The sequence below is a fragment of the Equus przewalskii genome, chromosome 1 (assembly GCF_037783145.1).
Source record: "Equus przewalskii isolate Varuska chromosome 1, EquPr2, whole genome shotgun sequence".
In the NCBI taxonomy this organism is placed as follows: Eukaryota; Metazoa; Chordata; class Mammalia; order Perissodactyla; family Equidae; genus Equus; species Equus przewalskii.
The window spans coordinates 39,818,588-39,843,939 of NC_091831.1; the positions used below are offsets into that span (position 1 = coordinate 39,818,588).

Below are 25,352 nucleotides of genomic sequence, written 5' to 3' on the forward strand. Positions count from 1 at the left end.
CACATTGGAGTGGGAACCTTCATATCTTCCACCTGGTACAATGGAGGAGTGGGCAAGAGGGAAATGAGGAATAGTAATGTTTATGATAACAGCATATCAAACTACAAATAGTAACTTGATTATTTTCTTCTCCTATGAAATGCTAATGGTTATTACCTCTTTATTATATCCATAGAAATTATCTATAGAATCTCAACCTTTGTCAGACAGAAATAGACTATAGTCTAAGCATTTAAATTGTAACAAGAAAATGATTTTCATAAACTAGAATCTCTGTGCTCCTTGGTTTCTTTATTTGTGAAATGGTGATGTTAATAAATATCTGACAAATTCCATAAGGTTGTTGTGAGGTTGAAATGACACGATATACAGAATTGTGTTTTGTATACTATTGTGGTAAAAATTTTATGCTTTGTTATTTTGAACCCCTCCTTAGGTCTATCTTTATCATTTTCCTGGGAAATGTAAAGTACTACAAAATTTTTTAAAAATAAGTGTTTTCTTACATCTTTAATATACTTTCATTTTTGTCTTTCCAAAAGGGTCAAATAAATAAATTTTGAAAAAGTGTTCTTAGCTGATTATGGTGTAGAGTATTTAGAGATGGACTTCCCCTGTCATAATCTTGATATGTACCTTTATTAATAGGCTTAAATAAAGATTAAAAACCTAATACTAATAAAATCTTATAAGATAAATAGAGCTAGAGATTACTGAGTTTGTTGCTTCATTTTACAATATGACCCATTGATTCAGACTCAATGTCCCCCATATGTAAGTCCAGTACTCTTTCTAACAGAATGCTACATGTTCCTGGATGATTGGCTACTAAAACATATTCCCAGTCAACTAGAAATCAGATAAATTAGCACAAATAACGTATTTTTAAGAAAAATATTAAGTACACTTTACAGATATTTTAATAATGTTTAAACTATTGTAACAGCATGCTATGTAATAAGGAAGGACCTAATTAATAGATTTAAAATAACTATAATAATGATTTTGTGGGAATAAATACATGTTTGTCAAGTTATTTTAAAATGATGATTTGTTATATCATTAATTTACTTTGGTGATACAAAGTAAATTTCAGTTTGTAAATATTCTTTACTACCCAAATATTTCAAATTACTAGGATCCAAATGAATGAAGTCTTACAGTACAAATAAAATATGCAGTGACAATTTACTAGTGGTATAAAGACTTCTTTATTGCTGTACAATTCAATTGATAAAATATATTTTCAAACAGATTAAATTAGTTAACATTTGCAATGAAAATCGATACGCAGAAAAAATTTTATCCTTTACGTAGAATTACCTTTTTATAAAAATTTTCCCATGACACTCCAAAATAATTTTTGCAACATAGTAAGAAAGATTTCTGTTGCAAAAGTATTGTCTTAGAATTGGAAAGAGTAATAAATGGACCTTTTGTAGTACTCTAATTGTCAGATGTAAGTTGTTCAAGGACCCTCTCTTCTACAAAGTGGAGATACTGTGCAGTGGAAATGTCCTAAACAGATTTATGCAAACAAGAAAACGGAATGAAGCATTTCTTCTTAGGAGCTGACTTATGTTGCTTTGTTGATTATGTGCTAGTGGAGTAAAAAATTTCATGGCAATGAGGGCACATGGAATCAAAGAGGGAGAGGGTGGTGATTTTCTTCCAAGGGGCATTTAGCAATGTCTGGAGACATTTTCAATCATTATAACTTGGGGGGAGTGCGCTAGAAAACTTTTTTAAACTATTAATCTTCATCCAATATGGCTTGAAAACCAAATGGGAAATGTTCTTAAACAAAAGGGATCGTTAGAGTGAAAATATGTTCCATACTAAAATGCCTGCGCTGACATTTACTTGTCCCAGGTTATTGTCCAATAGAATATAATCAAACCTACGTATTTCTCTACTTTGCATGAAGGTAAAATAAGCACAAAATAAGAGTATTATGAAAGTGTAATGGGTTAACCACGACATGGATTATTCTTCTGTTTCAGGCAGGACAAAAATGTGGTTGTTATTAATTGTGGCAAGTTTGATCTCTGCGTTTAGAACTACACATGGTTTCTTTGGAAAATTAAATCCTGAAAACCTTGAAGTGATTGTAAATATTGTAAGTTACCAGGGGAAAAAGCATAAAACTAAGAGATATTACTATGATTAGAATCATGGGAGGGGGTTAAGCTTTTACATGACCAATTAAAAAATCATTAACAATATCTAATTACGGACATTTAAAAAGTCAATTAAAACTTAAAGTTTTGGTTTTTCCTGAATCATCAGAGTCAGATGATTTCCTGTTGGGGATACACAGGTGAAGAATCTGCAATTGTGACTGAAGATGGTTATATCCTTGAGATCAACAGAATTCCTTATGGGAAGAAAAATTCAGGTAGTAGACGGTACAAGCTTCTTCCTTTCCTGCCTTTTTCTCTCTTTCTACTTTTCTTTTTCCCTTTCCCTCTTTTTTCCTCCCTTCTTCTCTCTCTTTTCCTCCCTTCATTCCTTACTGTTTTTTCTTTCTTCCCTTGTTCCTCCTTCCATTTCTTCTAAGGACTCAATGAGTCTTGCTTATTGTGTGAATACAACAGTAATGAAGCCATATATTCAGCCTTCAAGGAGATCACCAGTAAGTCAATGAGATAGACAAATACAGATGATGATAATAATATGTGAAAAGTGCAATGTTAGAACTGTTCACAGAACATTAAACTGGAAGTTCTAACAAAGGAACCTAACCCAGCTAGGGGAAGTCAAAGAAAGCTTGCTCTCAAACATAATAACTGAGCTGAGTCCTGGAGGATCAGGAAGAATTAGCCAGAGTGTGTGTTACAGAGGGGAGAATGGGAGGCAATTAGAGGTTCATTTCCTCAACAGATAAAAGTCACTTTTTTCTAGTACCATTAACATTTTTCTTATTGTACAAAAATTGTGAAGTACAAAAAAAAAATAAAATTAAGCAAGACAACACATAACTTAACCACTTAAATTAACATCATGCTGAATTTCCTTAGACTATAATTTTATCAATAGCTTTTTGAGATATAGCTGGCATACAATTAACTGCACATTTTTAAAGTGTACCATTTGATAAATTTTGTCAACTGAGAAACCACCATTACAATAGGATAAAATTTTCAAAAATATTCAACTCAATCAAGCAAATGTATTCAATTATAGTCATATGGAAGCCTGTTTCTCTTTTCATGATTTTCTTAGAACAACGATGAATTTCAAAGCTTTTAAGGAATTTTCTTCTTTAGGCCAGACCTGTTGTGTTTTTTTTTGTTTGTTTGTTTGTTTTTTGTTTTTTTTGGAGGAAGATTAGCCCTGAGCTAACTACTGCCAGTCCTCCTCTTTTTGCTGAGGAAGCCTGGCTCTGAGCTAACATCCGCGCCCATCTTCCTCTAGTTTATGCGTGGGACGCCTACCACAGCATGGCTGCCGAGCAGCGCCATGTCCGCACCCGGGATCCGAACCAGTGAACTCCGGGCCGCCGAGAAGCGGAACGTGCGAAATTAACCGCTGCGCCACCGGGCCGGCCCCCTGGACCTGTTGTGTTTTTGCAACATGCTTTTCTCACAGTGGCCACAAACTGGATTTCCAACCCTCCCAATAACAGCCTGGACTTCCTTCTGGCAGATGCTTGTTACGACGTGTGGCTGGGGAACAGCAGAGGAAATATTTGGGCCAGGAGAAATATGTACTATTCACCAGATTCAATTGAATTCTGGGCTTTCAGGTAAAGGAAAGGGAAAATTAAAAAGCACAGGTATTCATACATGGGTATTCCAATCCGGTCCCTTTTTAACATATTACACTCCAAGAAGGAAGAGAAGGAAGTCATTTTTATTCTAATTCCTTCTTGGGTTCTTCCACACACCTCATTCCAAAGGTAGCTTTTCCTCAAAAAAAATTATTTTTTTATGATCTCCGTACCCATTAATAGAACATTCCCTGAATATACTTTTCCAAATAGAATGAGAAAAAAAGGTTAAAGCAAGGAAATTCACTGCTCCTAGCAAATTCTGGAAGCCACATCTATATGGATTCAAGAGGATTTTAAACCCAATTGGTGGCTCAAGAACAACAATTTGAGTCATCATCAATAGCAAGGTGGGGATGAGACAGGATGAAATATGGGCACCATGGAGAAATTATCAAAGGTTTTCTGTCCCTGACTCTCTGATGCCTTATTCATGGAAATTACTAATGAAAGTGAAGAACAGAAGAAAATTTGGCTGATGATGCTGAGGCATAAAAGTGCTACAAGAGTTCTAGGAACTGAAAGGAAGCCCATGTCAACCAATGTGATACACCACATTAACAAAATGAAGAATAAAAATCACATGATCATTTCATTAGATGCAGAGAAAGCATTACACAATATCTAATATCCATTCACAATAAAAACTCTCAATGCAATGGGTATAGAATGAAAGCAGCTCAAAATATAAAGGCCATAAATGACAAACCCCCAGCCAACATCATACTCAACAGTGAGAAACTGAAAGCTCTTCCTCTGAGAAGAGAGACAAGACAAGGATGCCCACTTTCACCACTCTTACTCAATATAGTACTAGAACTCCTAGCCAGAGCAATGAGGCAAGTATAATAAATAAAAGAATCTAAGTTGGAAAGGAAGAAGTAAAACAGTCACTATTGGCAGATTACATGATTCTATGTGTAGAAAACCCTAAAGAATGCACCAGAAAACTATTAGAAATAATCAACAATGTTGCAAGATAGAAAATCAACAGGGAAAAGTTAGTTGTATTTCTATACACTGAAAGAAATTGAAGAAGATATTAAGAATCAAAAATATTCTATACACATAGATTGGTAGAAAAAAACATAGCTAAATTGTCCATATTACCCAAAGCAATCTAAAGATTCAGTGCAATCCCAATCTGACCCAATAACAGTTTCTATGTAAATAGAACAAAGAATCAGAAAGTTTACATGGAATAACAAAAGACCCCAAAAGCCAAAGCAATCCTGAGAAAAAAGAACAAAGTTGGAGGTATCACACTTCCCGATTTCAAAATATACTGCAAACCTATGGTAATACAAATAGAATGGTACTGACAGAAAAACGGGCACACAGATCAATGGAGCAGAATTGAGAGCCCAGAAATAAAACCACACATCTATGGACAGCTAATCTTCAACAAAAGAGCCAAGAACAAACAACGGAGATGGGAAAGTTTTTTCAATAAATAGTGTAGGAAAACTGGACAGTCACGTGTAAAAGAATTAAAGTAGGCCATTATCTCTACCATACACAAAAATTGACTCAAAGTGGATTGAAGACTTGAATGTAATACCTGAAACCATAAAACTCCTAGAAGGAAATATGAGGACTACACTCTGACATTGCTCTTAGCAGCATCTTTTTGAATACCATGCCTATGCAGGCAAGGGAAACAAAAGAAAGAATAAACAAATGGGAGTAGATTAGGCTAAAAATTTCTGCAAGGCAAAGGAAACAATCAACAAAGTGAAAAGACAGCTCACCAACTAGGAAGAATTATTTGCAAATCGTATATCCAACAAGAGGTTAATTTCAGAATATATAAAGAACACATACAACTCAATAACAAAAAAATGAACAACTTGATAAAAAAAAATGGACAGAAGATATGAACAGACATTTTCCCAAAGAAGATATACAGATGGCCAACAGGCTCATGAAAAGATGTTCAACTTCATTAATTATTAGGGAAATTCAAATCAAAACTATGAATGAGATATTACTTTGCATCCATCAGAAAGAAAATAATTAACAGATGAGAAATAACAAGTTTTGGGGAGGATGTGGAGAAAAAGGAACCCTCATCCACTGCTGTTGGAAATGCAACTGGTGCAGCCACTATGGAAAACAGTATGGAGATTTCTCAAAAAATTAAGAATAGGAATAACATATGACCCAGCTATTCCATTACTGGGTATTTATCCAAAGGACGTGAAATCAGTAATTCAAAAAGATACATGCATCCCTGTGTTTATCACAACGTTGTTCACAATAGCCAAGACATGGAAGCAATTAAGAAATCATTCTCCTATATGTATAGAGTTGAGGAGCACTGGTGAGTGGTAGGTATTTGGTGGGAGGGGAACAGTGGTGTGCTGGAAAATGTTTAACTGTTTCTCCAGGGGAAGAGATGACCAGGTTTGTAGGGTTTGCCAATTTTTGTGGTGTCAGTATTCATAGTAGGACTGATTTCAAGCCACCATCAAGGACTCACTGAATGCAGAATTGGAAAGAGGTGCGCACAATCTGTTCTCAAGAGCCAGTACAAACTGGTTCCAGCACACCACTGGCTGGGAACACATAGAGGCTGGAAGCAAAGGTAGGATCATGGACTGTCCTTTCTGCTAAGACTTTATCCTATAAACAATAAAGAGGCAAAAATGAGTTTTAGAACGTATGGATTGGGTGAAATATTACAATTTAGGAATTTGACTTTTCTATCAAGATGAAGGAAAAGTTGTATCTGAGACCAGCCTGAGGAAATACGTGCCAGTAATGATGCAACAATTCAGACAAGAAACAGCAAAAGGTCTGGAGTAAAGTAGAAAGAGCACAGAGAGGAAGTGCAAATAAAAAATGATAATCCTTTAATAGCTGTACCAGTTGAAAAGGCTGTGGCCTATGTGGTGAGCATGAAGTGACCCAATAAGAACTCTGATTAATTAATTCCAATCTCTGATTAATTAATTCATCCAACAATTATTTATTGAGAACTTACTACGTGCTGGGTGCTTTGCTAGTCTCAGGGATAGAGCATTAAGAAAACAAAGTCTGTTCGAAGGGACGTTATATTCTAGTCAGTTGAGGCACACAATAAATAAAAGAAATGAGGAAATTCTATAGGCAATTTGAAAGTGATGTGCTATGAAGAAAAATATAGTGAGGACAGATGGCATAGGACTTGTGTTATAACTTTTAATAGGATGTTCAGGTTAAAGTTTCATTGAGATGGTGGCATTGGATTGAAGACTTGAAGGCAGCGTCTGAATCATGCACTTTTACCTTAAGGGTAAATTAAATCTGTTAGCAGAGAACACATTGAGCATTCAGAATGATTAAATGCATGAACTCAGTTCACATTCTCACCTACTAGATAGGGGCCTACAGCTGATAAGGGAAGACAAAAAGGACATTTACTTGGGTGTGGAAGGAAAAGGGAGATGGTATTTACCTTGCCTGAGACTTGGCAAAACGCTATGGTGAAGGGCAGGACAAGTGAGGGTCAGCATGGGTACCCCGAGATAAGGGGCTTATCGGGGTGAGAAGGACGCATGGAGAAATCTGAAGGACAAGTATTACCTTTTAAACTCTTTGGCTAAGATTGTAACTGTGAGAGAGGTTTTCAGGAAATAGTCATTTGGAGCTAAACTCTAGAATCATGCATGGCCAGTTAACAGATTTGTCATGAGCCTTTTATAGCTCTCCTCTCTCTGTCAATGGTCATTTACCCGTTTTTTGTGCAAAGGAAAAGGAAAATGTCAAGTTATGGAGACTAATTATAGTTTGTGCTCCTCTCTACTGGTATTTAGGGATTCTTGGATAAGACAATTCAGATCTTTACAGGCTTCGTAACTTAAGATCAGAGGATCCTGCTTCCCTCTCTCCATTGTCCATTGTCTCAGAAATATCAGTTCTCTCCTCCACAGTGGTTTTTCCCCTTAAAATGGGTGAGTATAGAGGATTTCTTATCCATTGAAGAGTGACATCTCAACACAGTTATAAGGGACTTCTCTGGACATTTAATATAGCTTTTATATAAATAATGTTCTTTTTCAAAAACATCAAAAAAGTGAAATAGTTAAATTATTTAAAATTTTATGCTACAAGTTACTGGCTGTGCTCTTTATCATTGTGATTTAGGGCTAAAAAAAATTCTAAAACTCTTGTAGGTTTTGTGTGTGAGTGAAATCAATACATAAGCAGAAAACGAAGAATGTATAATTTTCAAGCAATCTAAAGTCAGGCAGAAAGAGACAGCTGAACAGACAGTAAAAGGAGCAATGGCCCTTTACTGAGTCAGGAAAACTGTTTTTCACCCTTGACAAGTAATAGGTCTTTTTCTGTTCTGTGATGACTTACCTTTCGTCAGGTCTGTAGAAACTATGACCTTAATTTATTTCTATATTTTGTTATCCAAGTTCTATGTTATTCTTTGTTATTCTAATGAGAGACTAGAATATATGCCAAAGCAAATGTTTCATGAGTCACTTTAGATTTAGATAGGGGCTCACAGATATATTCATTGAAGTAGTGCTATTGAACCTGAAATGAGTTCACTCACCCGTTGCACAGCAAGCCAATCTCTGACACTGGGGGTAGTCGAAGAAAGTAGAAATTTTATTATTGCTGCACTGAGCAAGGAGAAAGGACAGCTAATGCTGAAATCCCAAACTCCCTGAAAAGCTGAAAGGAAGGGCTTCTATTTGGGGTTTTAGGTAGAGGAATGGGAGCATATGGCCTTGCTGGTTCGAGCTTTCCCACCAGCCTGTCTTTGGCCTTGAGACTACTTGCAGAGACGAGGGAGTCCATGACCTTGCTGGACAGCAAATTTCCCACCAGCCTGTATCTCCTTGTGGGGAGGAGAAAGCAAATCCAGGTGCTTGTCCTTGGCTGTGTCTGTCTCCATGGAGGATAGCAGATTCTGGAGCCAGGAAGCCAGCGAGTAAGCATGGAATGAGTGTTTTGTTTTTAACTCCACATTTGCTGGGTATAATGTGGGGGAACCGATATCAGGGTCAGTACCAATTCTCCCCCCCCATCTTATGTCCATCCCTCAATCTTGAGGGACTTGGGGTAGTGACTGATACAGCTACTCCCTGCTGAAACAGGGCATAGGTTGTTCCATCTCACTGAACCAGTCTTTTAATAAGGTGGTGATGCAGGTAGGCTCCCAAAGTTAGGCATGTATCATGTAAGTAATCAGGTATTTAATAGGAAGTTTTTCTAGAGAAACAAAAAGAGAAAAACAAGGTTAATGGTTGGAGCAAATTGTAAACTAGTTCTTGAGCCCAGAGGGTAGCCAATCAAGATTCTTAGAAGTTAGGGTTGAAGCATCTTTTGAAGTTTGAAATACCTCTGATGGTGTCATCGGGCACTCAGGTAACTTTTTGAGTTGCTTACACAGCGGTAGACATGAATCTCTCTTAAGTTTATATTAAGTCCTCCAATTTCAGTTTGCATGGCGACAGGAAAAAAGGCAGATTTAGTTTTCAATGACACTAAATGAAAAGGATGGGAAAAACCCCTGAAAATATTAGTTTGGAGGTTTTTAGCCAGATATTTCAGGAGACTAAAAGAATTCAGGATCCAGTCCAGTTAAGAGATGCAATAAAAATCTTAAAGACTATTGACAAAACCAAATCCAACATCTAAAAATGTATATTATAGTTTCTGTTGAAACATAATCTTTCTCTCTAAAACCACCCTGAGTTTTATAGAGATAGCCAAATAGGACTAACTGGCTTTCAAAATAAGTCTAGTTTTAATAAATTTGGCATAATTATTTACATAAGTACAGAAAGAACAGCAATTGCTTATTGGTCCTTTAAATCTGCTTTGCTTGAACCTTATAAGGAATCTCAGGTTGAACTTTAAAGGCCTCTTGAGGCCAGGAAAGCCAAGTAAAGGATCTGTCATCAGATTCCACCTGCAGTACCTACAGATTTGGGTGAATCTCTCTCTTTGTGAGGTTCCCCAAAATATTGAGGTTCTTTGTGCTTACCAGAGGGAGCAACATTCTTTGCTCAACCTTACCAGGTCACTGGAAATCCATTAGATCAGTACCCAGCCAATATTTCCAAGTGGCTTTATTCCAGAATGTCAACCTTTATTCTTCAAAAGCTGTCTTGTCATATCTAAGTCTGTGTGTTTTTCTCAAATATGACATTCCAGTCAAAGCCTTGGTATTATAACAAGTGTTTCTAATTGTGTCCTGTTATAAAAAGAACAGATTCTTATTGGACTTATGTAAACAACCATATTGCCATGAAAATAGGAATACTTACTTACCAAGAATTTCAAAATTTCTGGAGGGATCAGGTAAGGAGAGAAAGATAAATGCTTCAATTTTGTTTAAAAATTGCTATAAATCATAGTTCCTTAAGAGGATAGAGAAAAAAGTTTTCTTAAATCTGAAAAAACAAAACATCAAAAATCAGCAATATCTTACGTAAAAAGCCATGAAAATTATAATCATCCTTATCAGGTGATTCTCCTGTGAAACTGGTCCTTAATCTTAATCTTCTGTCAGCAGTTTGTGCAGTCATCAGTTTCTCTGTTAGAGTTCTGTAATTTCCTTCCTAGTTTAGTTTTATAATAATCAAAGTTTGTCAGAAACCTGTATTCTAGAGTGTTAGAGTCTTTTCCATGAATTTCTCTGAAGATGAAACACATTTGCAAAAACATCAAAGTAAAACAACTGTCTGTAGATAACAGCATATTTAAAAATAGTGATTGACAAAGACACTTGACCATTCTCGTGACATATACTTTGAGATAATAACCAGAATTACGGCTGACAATTAGAACAGATCAGAATTTTAGGTAGTTTTAAAAATACTTATCTCAATAATACTCATTCACACAATACCATTTAAGAAAGTTTAATATTACTTATTTGAGAATGCTTCCCATGTAGTCTAATATGCCACACAAGCCTAATTAGTTTATCGTTTTTTCCTAGAGGAAGAGAGCAATTTCCTCCAAGAAGTCTCAGGGGCCCTCCGCAAGTCCCCAGAGAAAATTACCCTCCCTCTCTAGGTCAAAAGAAAGCTTTTATTCAGGACTTGAATATTTTTGTGTGTGTGGTGGAAGCTTGTCAAAAATATTAAAAGCTTTAAAACATTTGTTCATATAGGAAACAAAGTTCACTGTGAAACCATGTTCAGGTACCCATTCAAAGTGACAACAGAAACAGTCAAGGGGAAACAGAGTTAAAATCGTCAAAAAACCTTTTTACAAGCTTTTTATCTAGAACAGATTAAAAGTTTAGTAAAATTATCCTTTTAAGAAAGAGGGAACCAAGTTTTAATTTTGTACCAGTTTACTTTTGACATATAAGTTTATTTACTTAATTGGATTTTTTTAGTCTTAGCCAACTTGACCATGCACAAAATTTCACAGGGTTTTACTTTCACAAACATTTCATTGCTTTTTTTACATTCAGAATTTGTCCCAGTACTTTAGGACACATTTATCTTTCTTAACTCAAGAAACAAAAATGTTTCCATTCTTTATACCTTTTTACTGAAAACATACATTTTACTTTATTTGTATACAAACCTTTTAGAAATATACATTTTCTCATAGAAAATGCCTCAGCATACATAAAACATACTTATCAATAAACCTAAGCACTTTTCATTTTCTTTGATATAAGAAAGCAAAGGCAGAGGAATATATGCTTAGTAGTTAACCTTTAATATTTTATCTTATGTGGAAAGGACCTAAATACCCAATAAAATGTTATTATTTAACTTGGTAAAGCTATAAAGTTTGTTTCCAAAAACATTTTGGAAGTAGTTTTTTAAGTATTCAGACTATAAAACAGAATTATTGTACTTAAAAACTCTTACTCAGTTTTAATAGTTATGTTTAGATTACTCTTAAAATCCTCACGTGGCAGTAAAGCAGTTAACAACCATTTAAGGTGTTTTAAGTACATACACCATAATACATAGAATTATTGTTTAAAAGTTTTTCCAAAAACTTTTATCCTTTTACATTTATTTAGTTTACCTGTCTTTAGCAATTATATTTAGATCATCTACAAAAACCTCATGAGACATTAAACAAAATTAGCTATTACACTTGCTTATTACTCTTGCTGACAAATTTTTTAACAGAGAGAATATGAGCTCATTTGAGCAGTTAACACAGGCTGTTTGCCTGCATCATATCCAATATGGATAAATCTGGAACATGTCTATTTTAAATAAAACCAGCAAACTTAAACAGGCTTTCATTCATCAAAGATCATTTTATATCACGTTAAATAACTGTCTTTTAGAAGTTTTGACATATTAATCAAAGACAACATTTCATTATGAGAGATTTTGAATTCTGTTTTTTCTGAAAGAGAGGTTTTCCAAAATGGCCATTACAATTCCAAATTATCTCAAAAGTTTGCTTATTTTTACTTGTTCAATTTTAGATCTGGAATTTCAGGGGAGTTGAAGCGAAGAAGCTCATCTTACTAGGAAGCTCAGCAAGAGAACAGACAAAAGCAGCAGATTTGGCTTTGGTTGCTGGTATGTTTAATTGTTTATTTTCTCTTAAAGAGGCAGTAGAATATTTCTGATTCTATTTAGAAGCCTCAAAAGATTAAAACAGGCTTCCTGTTATTGTAGCTGGCTTTTCTAATTGCATACATCAGTTTGAGTAAACTGAAATAGGCCCATTTTGGTCATTTTAAAGTGAGCTCTCCTTTAACAAGTCTAATTAACATAGCCCAAAAGGTAGATTCCTCTGCTTTTGCAATATCAGGCAGGGGAAATGTTCTCCAGTGAGACACAATGTTTATCCCCATGATGTAATTTATAATACAATCAGACAAAAGAGATGTAATCATTTTACATAAAGCTCATTTAAATATACTAATTTTTACAAACTCTGCCTTAGTTTTACTAACCCTTATACTTTTAACTATAACTTACATTAGAATTCCGTTAACAAGTTTTGGTATTACAATATTGTGTAGGGGAAGCATTCCCAGCTAGACATAACATTTATTCCCAAAGCAAATATCCAGGCAAAGTTGACATTATTTCTTGATATAATATTAGCTTAAACACTTTAATTTTTATAGTCTTATTAACATTAGCCTAACTGTTGCCCCAAACAATTGTTGGTCAGGGTTTCCACTGTGATTTCTGCCTTCTGATCTTTTAAATTTTTTCTAACTAGGGTGAGTCGAACAGGTTTGTCTGATGTCTTTTAATGTTGGGGGGCAAACAGGGGGGTCCCTTTAGCCCATCCAACCTTAGGCAATGTTTTATTAAAACTTTTGTTTTAACTTTATTTATAGCTGTTCCATTTATCCTATTTTTCTTTTAATAACTAGCTAAAGATTTTCATCCTGTTGAGATGAGTCCTATGGCTCTTTCTTTTCTAATTTCTTTTTGCTAACTTAATGTTTTCATTAGCATCTGTAAGACCACAAGAAGAAGTGAGACCCCGAGTTTGATTAAGACTAGTCATTTTCTTTTCCTTTTAATTTGGTCTTTTCATAGGTACAAATAAAACAGCTGTTTATCATGAGAGCTCTCTAAAAACTTTCTTAACTTAAGGATCCATTATTTGGTCTTTTTTTTTTTTTTTTTGTCCTGACTCTAAAGAATATTGTGGCCACATGCTGTTACAAAAGAAAGTCATGCCTATTTAGTCATTGGCTTTTAACTATAGGTTTACCAGTCAGCCAAAGTTTTTCTCAAGGTGCTCTTAGGTGGAATAGATATGGCACATCCTATGTTAACACTTTTAAAAGGGCAAACAGACACACAACAACAAACACCAAATAAGCACACTTTCCCAAAAACCCTCGGGCACAAATGGAGGCCAAAACAAAGACCAAAACCCAAAACCAACATGCTTCCAGTGCCAGCTCAGTCCGTGTCCTACACTCGGGGCCATCCAACAAACGAAGATCTGCTACGAAGGTCTTCCCAAATGAGTCAGGACGAGGGACCTCGTTGTGCACACCCAGGAGATTCACCAAAACCTGGCCGAGGTATCACGACTTCAAAACAAATGGAGCCCAGAGGGCTGCCAGGTCCCCATTATTTCTGGTCGGTCCTATTGGGAAAGTTTAGCACAAGGACAAAAACAAAAACTACCAGCTACTTACAAGAGATGTCTTCCTAAGTCCTGAGCCTAGTTTCTTCCACCAACAAAGTAAAAGCCCCCGTGGGCCAATGATGATTGGCTAGCAACCAGTTGCTTGGGGCTGTCCCTGAGACAAGGGGCTCAGGCAGCTGCAGGACAACTTTTAAGAGAGGCCTTTACCCAGAGGCTGGTGTGCCCCAGGTGAGACGTCCGCTTGGGACATTGTCCCACCTGGGTCAGCAAATTGATATTGAACCTGAAGTGAGTTCACTCACCTGTTGTGCAGCAAGCCAATCTCTGACACCGGGGGTAGTCGAAGAAAGTAGGAATTTTATTATTGCACTGCGCTGAGCAAGGAGAAGGGCAGCTAATGCTAAAATCCCAAACTCCACAAAAAGCTGAAAGGAAGGGTTTTTATTTGGGGTTTTAGGTAGGGGAGGGGGAGCATATGGCCTTGCTGGTCAGTGCTTTCCCACCAGCCTGTCTTTGGCCATGAGACACTTGCAGAGAGGAGGGAGCCCATGACCTTGCTGGTCAGCAGATTTCCCACCAGCCTGTATCTCCTGGTGGGGAAGAGATAGTGAATCCAAGTGCTTGTCCTTGGCAGTGTCTGTCTCCATGGAGGATAGTGGATTCTGGAGCCAGGAAGCCAGTGAGTAAGCAGGGAATGAGTGTTTTGTTTTTAACTCCACATATGCTGGGTATAATGTGGGGAATCAATATCAGGGTTGATATCAGTAGCATTTACTCTATGTATCTTATATGTCTAGAATGATTCTAAATCTTGCAAGAGAGACATGAATTTACTTGAAACACTGACTTTCCTTGAGCAACCCAATATAAGAAAACACAACAAACAAATCATTTGTTTTACACCCGATGGCTTTTCCTTAATCAGAATTATAAAACTTATATGATATAATAAATTATATTTGCTTACTGGGCTGTCTTTTCTAAGACTGTGAACTCCTCAGGATAGTGTCTCATGTAAGATGTTCAGGAATTGTTTGAGGATGGCGGAAATGTATAGAAAGGAATGAAGAAGTCAAGGAGAGACATATGATGTTAATTCTGTTTCTAATGTTTGTTTATCTCTAACACTTTTGTGTCCAGATGCTTCCTTACACCCCCCACTAGATCCCTAGTTGTATTTGTTCCTCTATCTTCTCACCTCCTACAGTGATTGGGACTGTCATTAGTTATTTCTATATCAAAGGCTATGGATGGGGCAAGGGAGCTGCAAACTAGAATGGTGAGATGATATGTCTGGGGAAGATTGGAGTAGGGGACAAAAACGTGTGATTTACAGAGCAGATCTAGTTAAGCATGTCCAGGCCATGGGATGGGTACAAGAGAAGAGCACTCCTAGAGGCTGCAAACAGAAAATGTCTGTTAGGCTTAAAATTTCATTTCTACTCTTGTGAAAAAGCGTATCGGTCATATCTTTTCATCTTTCATTGATGAAATTTGAATTCATTCAAGTCACTTGAAGAATTGTCACTGTTTGGAATTTCTAAATATCGATTTCTTTTCCAATTCTTTCATTTTCTTCTTTTAGCTTCTAGCATACAGATATTCACATTTTTTAAAACATAATAAAGCATTTCTTGTTTCCTAGTGTTATTGTAAATGTGCTTAAAAATATTTTCTTTTGCTTATTGCTGATATATAGAAATGCAATTAATTGATATCTTCATATCCAGTGATCTTATTAAACCCATGTTTAAGTTCTAAAGCTTTTCTGGGTGGATTCTTTGGGATTTTTAATGATGGCAATTATCTGCAAAGAGATGAAATTTTGCATCTTCTTTTTCAATGTATAGCTCCTTTTGTTTTTCTTTTGCTGTCTGTGTTGCATTAGGAAGGGACTTCCAGTATGTTGAATAGTGGTGGTAAAAGTAGGCATCCTTGCTTTGATTCAGATCTCAGTAGGAAGGCACTCAGTTTTTCACAAGTATTCACATCTGTATCTATTAAGTTATTTACACCTATATCTGAAAGGTATACACATTTATAAACAATTTTTTAAACTTTTATCCAAATAAAATAAACCTAGTATTAGCTACTAACCTAAAACCTTTATAGTCATACTATCTTTTTAATTAATTAATTAATTTATTTATTTATTTATTTTCGGATGTACATCATAATATATTTCGAATTCTGTGTAGATTAATCGTGTTCACCACCGGGAAACTAATTATAGTCCATCCCCTCACATGTGAGCCTAATCACCTCTTTTGCCTTCCCCCCTTCCCCTATGGTAACCACCAGTCCAACCTCCAATGCTATGTCTTTGTTTGTCATTGTTTTTATCTTCTACTTATGAGTGAGATCATATGGTATTTGACTTTCTCCCTCCTGACTTATTTCACTCAGCATAATACCCTCAAGGTCTATCTGTGTTGTCACAAATGGCCAGATTTCATCACTTCTTATGGCTGAGTAGTAGTCCATCATGTATAAATACCACATCTTCTTTATCCATTCATCCCTTGATGGGCACCTGGGTTGCTTCCAAGTCTTGGCTATTGTGTATAATGCTACAATGAACATAGGGGTGCAAGTATCTTAACACCTTTGTGTTTTCAAGTTCTTTGGATAAATACCCAGCAGTGGGATAGCTGGATCATATGGTAGATCTACCCTTAATTTTCTGAGGGTACTTCATACTGTTTTCCATAGTCATATGAAGACTATAAATCACATGATCATCTCAATAGATGCAGAGAAATTATTTGACAAGATACAGCATCCATTTATGATAAAAACTCTAAATAAAATGGGTATTGAAGGAAAATACCTCAACCTAATAAATGCCATATATGACAAACCCACAGCAAATATCATTCTCAATGGAGAAAAGCTGAAAGCTACCCCTCTAAATACAGGAACCAGACAAGGATGCCCACTGTCACCACTCTTATTTAACATAGCATTGGAAGTCCTAGCCAGAACAATCAGGCAAGAAAAAGAAATAAAAGGTATCCACATTGGAAAAGAAGTGAAACTGTCACTCTTTGCCAATGACATGATTTTGTATCTAGAAAACCCTAAAGATTCCACTAAAAACTTTTAGAAACAATAAAGGAACACAGTCAAATCGCAGGATACAAGATCAACATGCAAAAATCGGTTGCATTTCTATATACAGTCATACTATCTTTTTTTTAAATATTTTATTTTTTTCCTCTTTCTCCCCAAAGCCCCCAGTACATAGCTGTATATTCTTCGTTGTGGGTCCTTCTAGTTGTGGCATGTGGGACGCTGCCTCAGCGTGGTTTGATGAGCAGTGCCATGTCCGCGCCCAGGATCCAAACCAACGAAACACTGGGGCTCCTGCAGCGGAGCACGTGAACTTAACCACTCGGCCATGGGGCCAGACCCCAGTCATACTATCTTGATAGAGATATCCAGATATTGCTATATCAAGATGCCAAACAAGGTCATTACACAGTGGTAAAATTAGACTAATGGACTACCATATAATTTGATTAAGTAATCAATTTAGCTTTACCTGAATATTCATTTTTTAAAATAATATGTATTTTATACTAATTATATTAATAAAATAAAATATGCTTCATTAAATACATTTTATTAGCTTGATTTTTATTTATTTTCATAGCATCCCAAGCCTATAGCATCATTAATTTTGCAATTGCATTTGATGTGACTGGCCTTCCTTTTTCTTAAGAATATTGGTCTACATGAGAAGCAAATGTGGAGTTTTCTGACGTCCCCAGAGGACACCTAAGTTTTAGTTGAGTGTTACTTTTTTCAGTAAATATAGAAGAGAAAGTTGAGAATCTCTCATTACATTAGGTCATAATAAGAAGCAAGATTATAAGCAGTTTATGGAGATGGGTCTCTCATTTGCTTTGCCTTGGAAAATTTATGAGGAATTATGGCTAGAAAGTGAACTATTTATATCTACTAGGTTTATTATGAAGTTATCCCTAATGCCTAGTTTTCTAAGGTAATCTTGTCAAAAATTTCTTAAGAAAGATGACTTCAGTGGAACAAAGGTCCTTAGTCCCTCTTTCTCAGCTATTTTTGCCCACCGTCAGGAAAACAACTTTAAAAAAAAAGTGTGATTTTGAAATGACTAAATATTGTTCTAAATAAAGCTATAAGATATTCATGTTTGCATTCTGATAATATTCATATCAAAAACAACATTTCAGGTACTAGAAATTTTATTTCAATTATGAAATCTATAATCTATAAATATTAAGAGAATGAAACTATCATTTTTAGATTGATGACTGTTATGGGCAGAATTATGCTCCCCTAATATTCAGATGGTGAAGTCCTAACCCCTAGGACCTCAGAATATGGTTGTATTTGGATATAGAATGTTTAAAGAGGTAATTAAGCTAAATGAGGTCATTAGTGTGGGCCCTCATCCACCAGGACTGGTGTGCTTATAAGAAGAGAAAGTTTAGAAACAGACAAGTATGGAGGGAAGATGATGTGAAGACACAGAGAGAAGACGGCCATGTGCAAGCCAAGGAGAGAGAAGAAACCAACGCTGCTGAAACTTTGTCAAAATTCTAGCCTCCATGACTGTGAGAAAATAAATTTCCATTGTTTAAGCCACTCAGTCTGTGCTACTTTGTAATAGTAGCCCTACCAAATTAATACAGTGACTTTTGATGGGTGCTCCAAGGAACCCCAGGGTAGCCCAGAAGGTGAACTATGTCTATAATCTGAAGCCCTTGTCCTAGCTCCTCCAACTGTGAAACAGAAAATGTGTATTTACTCTGTAAATGGTTTGTAGATTTTTGCCAATAAAATCTGAATAGAAACTAAACACCAGTAGCTATAACAGTTTGTATTTACGTGTAAAAAAGCCTATTACCATTACAATAAAAAATAATTCCCCTTCCACAGGCCTTTGCTTTTTCAAAACCTATATTTCCAGGGAAATGAAGCCACAAGGAAGGTCACAAAAGGAAGCCTCATTAAATTGTTTTTAGACTTATTATCCAAGTTCTAATTAGGATTTTGCACGTTGTAACTATATAAATTTTTTTCAATTATTCTGGTCATAGGAAATTACACCGATGGTGTAAAGATTTACCAACTGTGTTTCCTTAACCAAATGAATCTACCTGAGCTGGCTTTTTCATTTGTAAATTGAAGATGATACGTACTGGCTATCTCATACATTAGCTCTAAAGATTACACATAATAGAGGAGAGTTTGGAAGATGGTAACGTAGAAGGACCCTGAACTCACTTCCTCCCCTGGACACAAGAAATCTACAACTACCTGTGGAAAAAGTTTCTCTGAGACAGATCTGGAAATTGGATAAGAAGAATCCCCACAAAAAGGGACAACACTGACAGGGTGGAAGAGGCAGAAACACACCCCTGCTGAGGGAAAAACAAACACCCCAGCTGCAGCACTTCAGGGCCAAGAGTCATCTCAAAAGTCCATATCTTTACCTGGAGGACTGGGGGAACCAAGTTCCACATAAGGCATCCTAGCCCTTAGATTCAGCATGATCGAGATGAGATCCCATAATACCTGGCTTTGCTGTCTTTGAAAGTGAACACAGAATATGCCCAGGAAAATTATAGAACTTCAGAGAAAGAAAAACCTGCTCTTAAAGGGCTCAAGCACAGATTCACCCAATTTGGAGACCAGCACAAAAAAGAAAGAAAAGTATATAGTCCATTGGTAAAAGAGACTCACTTACTAAGCTTGGAGCACATCTTGGAGAGACAGGAGGCAGCCAAGCCAACCCCTCCAGGGACTGAGACCCTGGCAGCAGCCATTATTATGACCTAATTCTGTCTCACTGGCACAGAAACTAGGCTGCCGTTGCATTCCTTCCTCTAGCCTGTTAGCATAGGAGTTTGCCCCATCCACTAGAGCACCTAAGACAATTGAGTACAGGCAGGGCAGGCAGCCTGTCCCAGGGATGGGCACTGCCCACCAGCAAGCCTGCAGCAAAATTGGGGATTAATGAGGGCAGGGCATGTGGGATCTCTGTCATGGGGCGAGTATGCCCGAGACTGTGGGGTGTGTGTCATCCCATGGGCAGTGGGGTTGTGTGAGCCTGCAGCAGGCTTGTGTCACTGACCATCACGAACAGCCATATGAGTCATCTGTCCCATGTTCCAAAACCTGAAAGGATAGAGTGGGCTGCCATGCTTGGTGTGGCTCCACCCATCAGTGCTTCTGAGGCAGCTGTGTGCTGCAAGGCAGCATAGCCAGATCTGGCAAGAGGGCTGCCCTGTGCTAAAGAGACCTGGCAACAGCCACACACCACAGGGAGCTGCATCAGAGACCTGCAGCAATTGTGAGCTCCTGAGCGTAGCAACCAGTCACAGTGGGGGCTTGACTGGCTTAATAGCAAAATAGTAGTAGTTTTGTGCTATTATACCTCACAGCCAACAGAGCCAGGGCTTGCCTCACCCTATAAAGTGACCATAGAAGCTGCATATGGCTGAACCTTATAACCAACCAGCCTAGAGTACAGCCTACCCTACCTGTGTGCCCACAGCAATAGCAACCCCATCACAACAGAAAGGTACATGCAGTACACACAGAGGATATTCCTAGAGCATTTTGCATGGATGATGGTAGGGGCCCTATAAGTCATCTCCTATGTAAGACTGCATTTCCAATAATGATAGATGTTGCTGATCCACCAAAAAGATAGATATAAGCACAGAGAAGTAGTCAAAATGAGGAGACAATGAAATATGTTCCAAATAGGGGAAGTGGACAAATCCTCAGAAAAAGAACTAAATGAAACAGAGGTAAATAATCTATCTGATAATGAGAACAAACTAATAATCATAAGGGTGCTCACTGATCTTGGGAGAAGAATAGAATAACATAGTGAAAAATTCAACAAAGAATTGGAAAAAATAAAATAGAACCCATAAGAACTGAAGAATACAATAATGGAAATGAAAAATTCACTAAAGTATATCAGCAACAGAGTAGATGACAAGAAGACTGGATCAGCAAGAGTGGAGGAAACCACCCAAGCTGAACAGAAAAAGCAAAAAGAATTTAAAAGAATGAGGACAGTCTAAGGGATCTCTGGGACAACATCAAGTGTACTAACATCCACACTATAGGTATTCCAGAAAAAGAAGAGAGAGACAGAGGACCAGAGAACTTATTTGAAGAAATAATAACAGAAAACTTCCCTAACCAGGGGAAGGAATCAGATATCCAGATACAGAAAGCACAAAGAGTACCAAACAAGACAAAACCAAAGAGGCCTGCACCAAGACACATTATAATTAAAATGTCAAGGATTAAAAATAAAGAGAGAATCCTAAAAGGTGCAAGAGAAAAGCAATAAATTACATACAAAGGAAACCCCATAAGTCTGTCAGATGATTCCCCAGCAGAAAACTTGCAAGCTAGAAAGGAGTGGTATGATATATTCAAGGTGTTTGAAGGAAAAAACCTACAGCCAAGAATACTCTACTCAGCAAGATTATCATTCAGTATGGAAAGAGAGAGAGTTTCCCAGACAAGCAAACACTAAAGGAGTTGATCGCCACTAAACTGGCCTTAAAAGAAATATTAAAGGGACTTATTTAAGTTGAAAAGAGAAGACCACAAATAGAAATAGGACAATTATCAAAGAAAAAATATACAGTAAAGGCAAATATACAGTAAAGTTAGTGGATCAACCACCTATAAAGCTAGTATGAAGGCTAAAAGACAAGAGTACTAAAATTTTCTATTTCCATGATAAGAAGTTAAGGGATACACAAAAGTAAAATAGGTAAAATATGATGTCAAAAACATTAAATATTGGGGAAGGGGAAAGTTTAGAGCTTTTAGTAAGTGGCCAAGCAGAAGAAACTATCACCAAATACAGATTGCTATTTACATAGGTTATTATATATGAATCTCACAGTAATCACAAACCAAAAGCCTATAATAAATATACAAAAAATTAAGAGCAAGGAATCCAAACATAACACTAAAAAAAGTCATCAAATCACAAGGAAAGAGAGCAAGAGAAGAAGAAAAGAAATAAGAATTACAAAAATATCCAGAAAAAAAGTAACAACATTGCAATAAGTATATATTTATCAATAGTTACTTTACATGTGAATGGACTAAATGCTCCAAACAAAGGACATAGGTGACTGAATAGATAAAAAAACAAGACCCATATATATCCACCATACAGGAGACACACTTTAGACCTAAAGACACTTACAAACTGGAAGTGAAGGGATGGAAAAAGATACTCCAAGAGAATGCAAACAAAAAGAAACCTGAGGCAGTAACACGTATATCAGACAAAATAGACTTCAAAACAAAAGCTTTAATAGGAGACAAAGAAGGCATTATACAATGATAAAGGGAGTAATCTGACAAGAGGACATAAAACTGGTAAATATCTATGTGCCCAAAATAACAGCATGTAAATACATAAAGCAATTATTAACAGACGTAAAAGGAGAAATTGACAGTAACACAATAATAGGAGGGGAATTTAACACTCCACTTACATCAATGGATAAATCATCCAAAAAGAAGATCAGTAAGGGAACTTTGGCCTTAAGTGACACATTAGGATAGAACATTTCATCCAAAAACTACAGAAAACACATTCTTCTCAAAAGCACATGGATCATTCTCCAAGACAGATCACATATTATGTCACAAAACAAGTCTCAACAAATTTAAGAAGACTGAAATAACAGAAAGCACCTTTTCTGACCACAATGGAATGAAACTAAAAATCAATACTAGAAGAAAACAGGAAAAGCCACGAGTAAGTGGAAATTAAACAAAATGCGATTGAATAACTATTGGGTCAATGAAAGAATTAAAGGAGAAATCAAAAATACCTGAAGACAAATGAAAAGGAAAACACAATATATCAAAACTTATAGGATACAGCAAAAGTGGCACTAAGAGTGAAGTTTATAGCAATACAGACCTTCTTCAAGAAACAAGAAAAAAATCTCAACTAAACAGTTTAACAATACACCTAAATATACCAGAAAAAGAAGAACAAATAAAGGGCACAAGGAAAGGAAATAAGAAGGAAATAATAAAATCAGAGGAGAAATGAAATAGATACCAAAAAACAAAACAAATAAATCAATGAAACTAAGAGGTCGTTCTTTGAAAAAATAAACAAAATGACAAATTTTTAGTTAGCCTCACCAAGAAAAAAGAGAGAAGGCTCAAATAAATAAAATCATAAAAAAGAGGAGACAACATGGATAGAACTTGAGGGTATTATGCTAAGCAAAATAAGTCAGATGGAGAAAACCAAATGCCATATGATTTCACTCATATGTAGAAGATAAAAATGACAACAACAATAAACAAACATGTAGATATAAAGATTATATCAGTGGTTGCCAGAGGGGATGGGTTGAAGGGTGAGGGAAAAAAAGAGTAAATGAGCACATGCATATGGTGATGGATGGTAATTGGTCATTGTGTAGTGAACATGATCTAGTCTACGCAGAAATAGAAATGTAATGATGTACATCTGAAATTTATATAATGTAATAAACCAATGTTTTTGTGATTAAAAAATAAACAAAAAAGACGTAAAAAGATTACACATAATAGTGCAAATGAAAGCATACGTAACATACAGATTAGTGTGTAAAGCTAATGGAATCTTAATATTTTTTAATCTGTTTGACTGATGCTGGGCATCACATGACAAAGCCAAAGACAACTTTGTTCTCATGCTTCTGCCATATACTATTGAGTGAGGCATAACTTCTGCCTTTAAACTCTCAGTCAGAACATCCAGAGAATTCTCTCTCCAAAATAGTTTTCCCTAATTCTATCCCAATCTCTCTGTCTCTTGGACAAAGCCTCCTTGATTTCCATCCTCAACTCTCTACTTGCCTCCATTTTGTTAAGGACTCTTCTAAACTGGTTTTACCCAAGTAGGGGTGGCAGGAGAGGAGGACAAGGGACAGACCTCAGCAGGATTAGGGCTGGAACTTGTTGACTCTAAGAATGAGATCAACACCCTTATCTCTAGACCTAAGGGTTCAATGCAAGACCAATTGGCCAGATTAGGAGAATAGTCAGCATCCCAGACTGGTCTATGTCTAGAAATTCTGAAACACACCTATCTTTGTTTCTTCAAAACAGTCAACAAAGAAAATCTGGTTTGCTTTTCAATAATCTATTTTGCTAATGCCTTAAAGATTAGGAATACAAATATTGTCTCTCCTCTAATCTCAGTCTGTGTGTAGAAGGGCACCAAAGCTTGCCAGGTATACTCTGGGATCTGGTATACTCTGGTATGTGGTCTTTTTTCTAGAAGCTGTACATTTTAAAGCCAACTCACTTTCACTAATAATAATAATATAAATAATATACACATTGTCTTCTAGTAAATCATGGTTTTACATTGACCTAATGTTGCTTGTAAGTGTGATTATTTGTTGAAAACTCTTTTCTTTCCTTGTATTCACTTAGCCTACTCATCCACAGTACCATGTGACTAACAAGAAAATCTCGCTTGCACTGTGGATGAGAAAAGCTCTTACCGTTTGACTGTAAGGATACCAGCAATTTACTCTATCAAATCCACAACCTATTTCACCTTCTGTCTTTGCCTCCTACAATCAATTGGATTTGATCTGGGGGCATGGAGCACTTTAGTACACTTACTATGAAATGATTGACACAATAAAGAAATCTTTCCTAGATGAAAGCTCTGGGTTTTATTGACAATGGAACTGTTCTTTCTTAATGCTACTATTCATTTTTCATATTCTTCCACAATATTCCTTAAGAGTTACTGTAATATTTTAGTTCTATGAAATAGAGTTACAGAAATATTCATTACTAAGTTATTACCTATATCATTATTTTTCAGTGCTGACATTGAATTTATAATGCATGTAAAATAACCTTTTGGATCACAATTTTTACTATTGGGAATTCTTCTCTCATTGTGAATATTTTTCCTTCTTCTATTCACTACCATTCAGTCTCATTTGACATGCATTTATTGAGAACTTTGTAATTGTTATATGAAGGATTGTTAGACACGATCTGCTCTTAATGATTTTTAACATTTTTATGGGTTAAGGATAAATTTGGGAATCTAATGGAAGCCATGGAGTTACTCGCCTTAGAAATGCACAGACATACAACAGCAAACACATAGATACAGAGATTAGATTGGTGGTAACCAAGGGGGAATGAGGGAGGAGGGAGGACAAAAGGAGTAAAAGGGCACGTGGGTACAGTGATGGATGGCAATTAGTCTTTGGGCGGTGAACATGACGTAGTCTACACAGAAATACAATGATGTATACCTGAAATCTATATAATGTTCTAGACCAATGTTATCTCATAACAAATACATAAATAACATAGAAAGAAATGCACATATGTAAATACATACACGTTTATATAAGCCCCAAGTTATGAACATCTGTCCCTTATAATGTCAGTGTCAACTATTCAGAGCGATGAGCTCACTCTGGGTTTCTAGGAGCAGTTG

General features: G+C 36.2%; 1 long non-coding RNA gene across 1 annotated transcript; it reads right to left on the minus strand.

The window, feature by feature from the left end:
* Window positions 1-8,356: 8,356 nt before the first annotated feature.
* Window positions 8,357-14,251, minus strand: LOC139081991 (uncharacterized). Its single transcript, XR_011537583.1, has 2 exons — window positions 14,137-14,251; window positions 8,357-8,983 (listed from the first exon to the last, which is right to left on the minus strand). It is a non-coding gene; the product is annotated as an uncharacterized lncRNA (long non-coding RNA).
* Window positions 14,252-25,352: the final 11,101 nt, after the last annotated feature.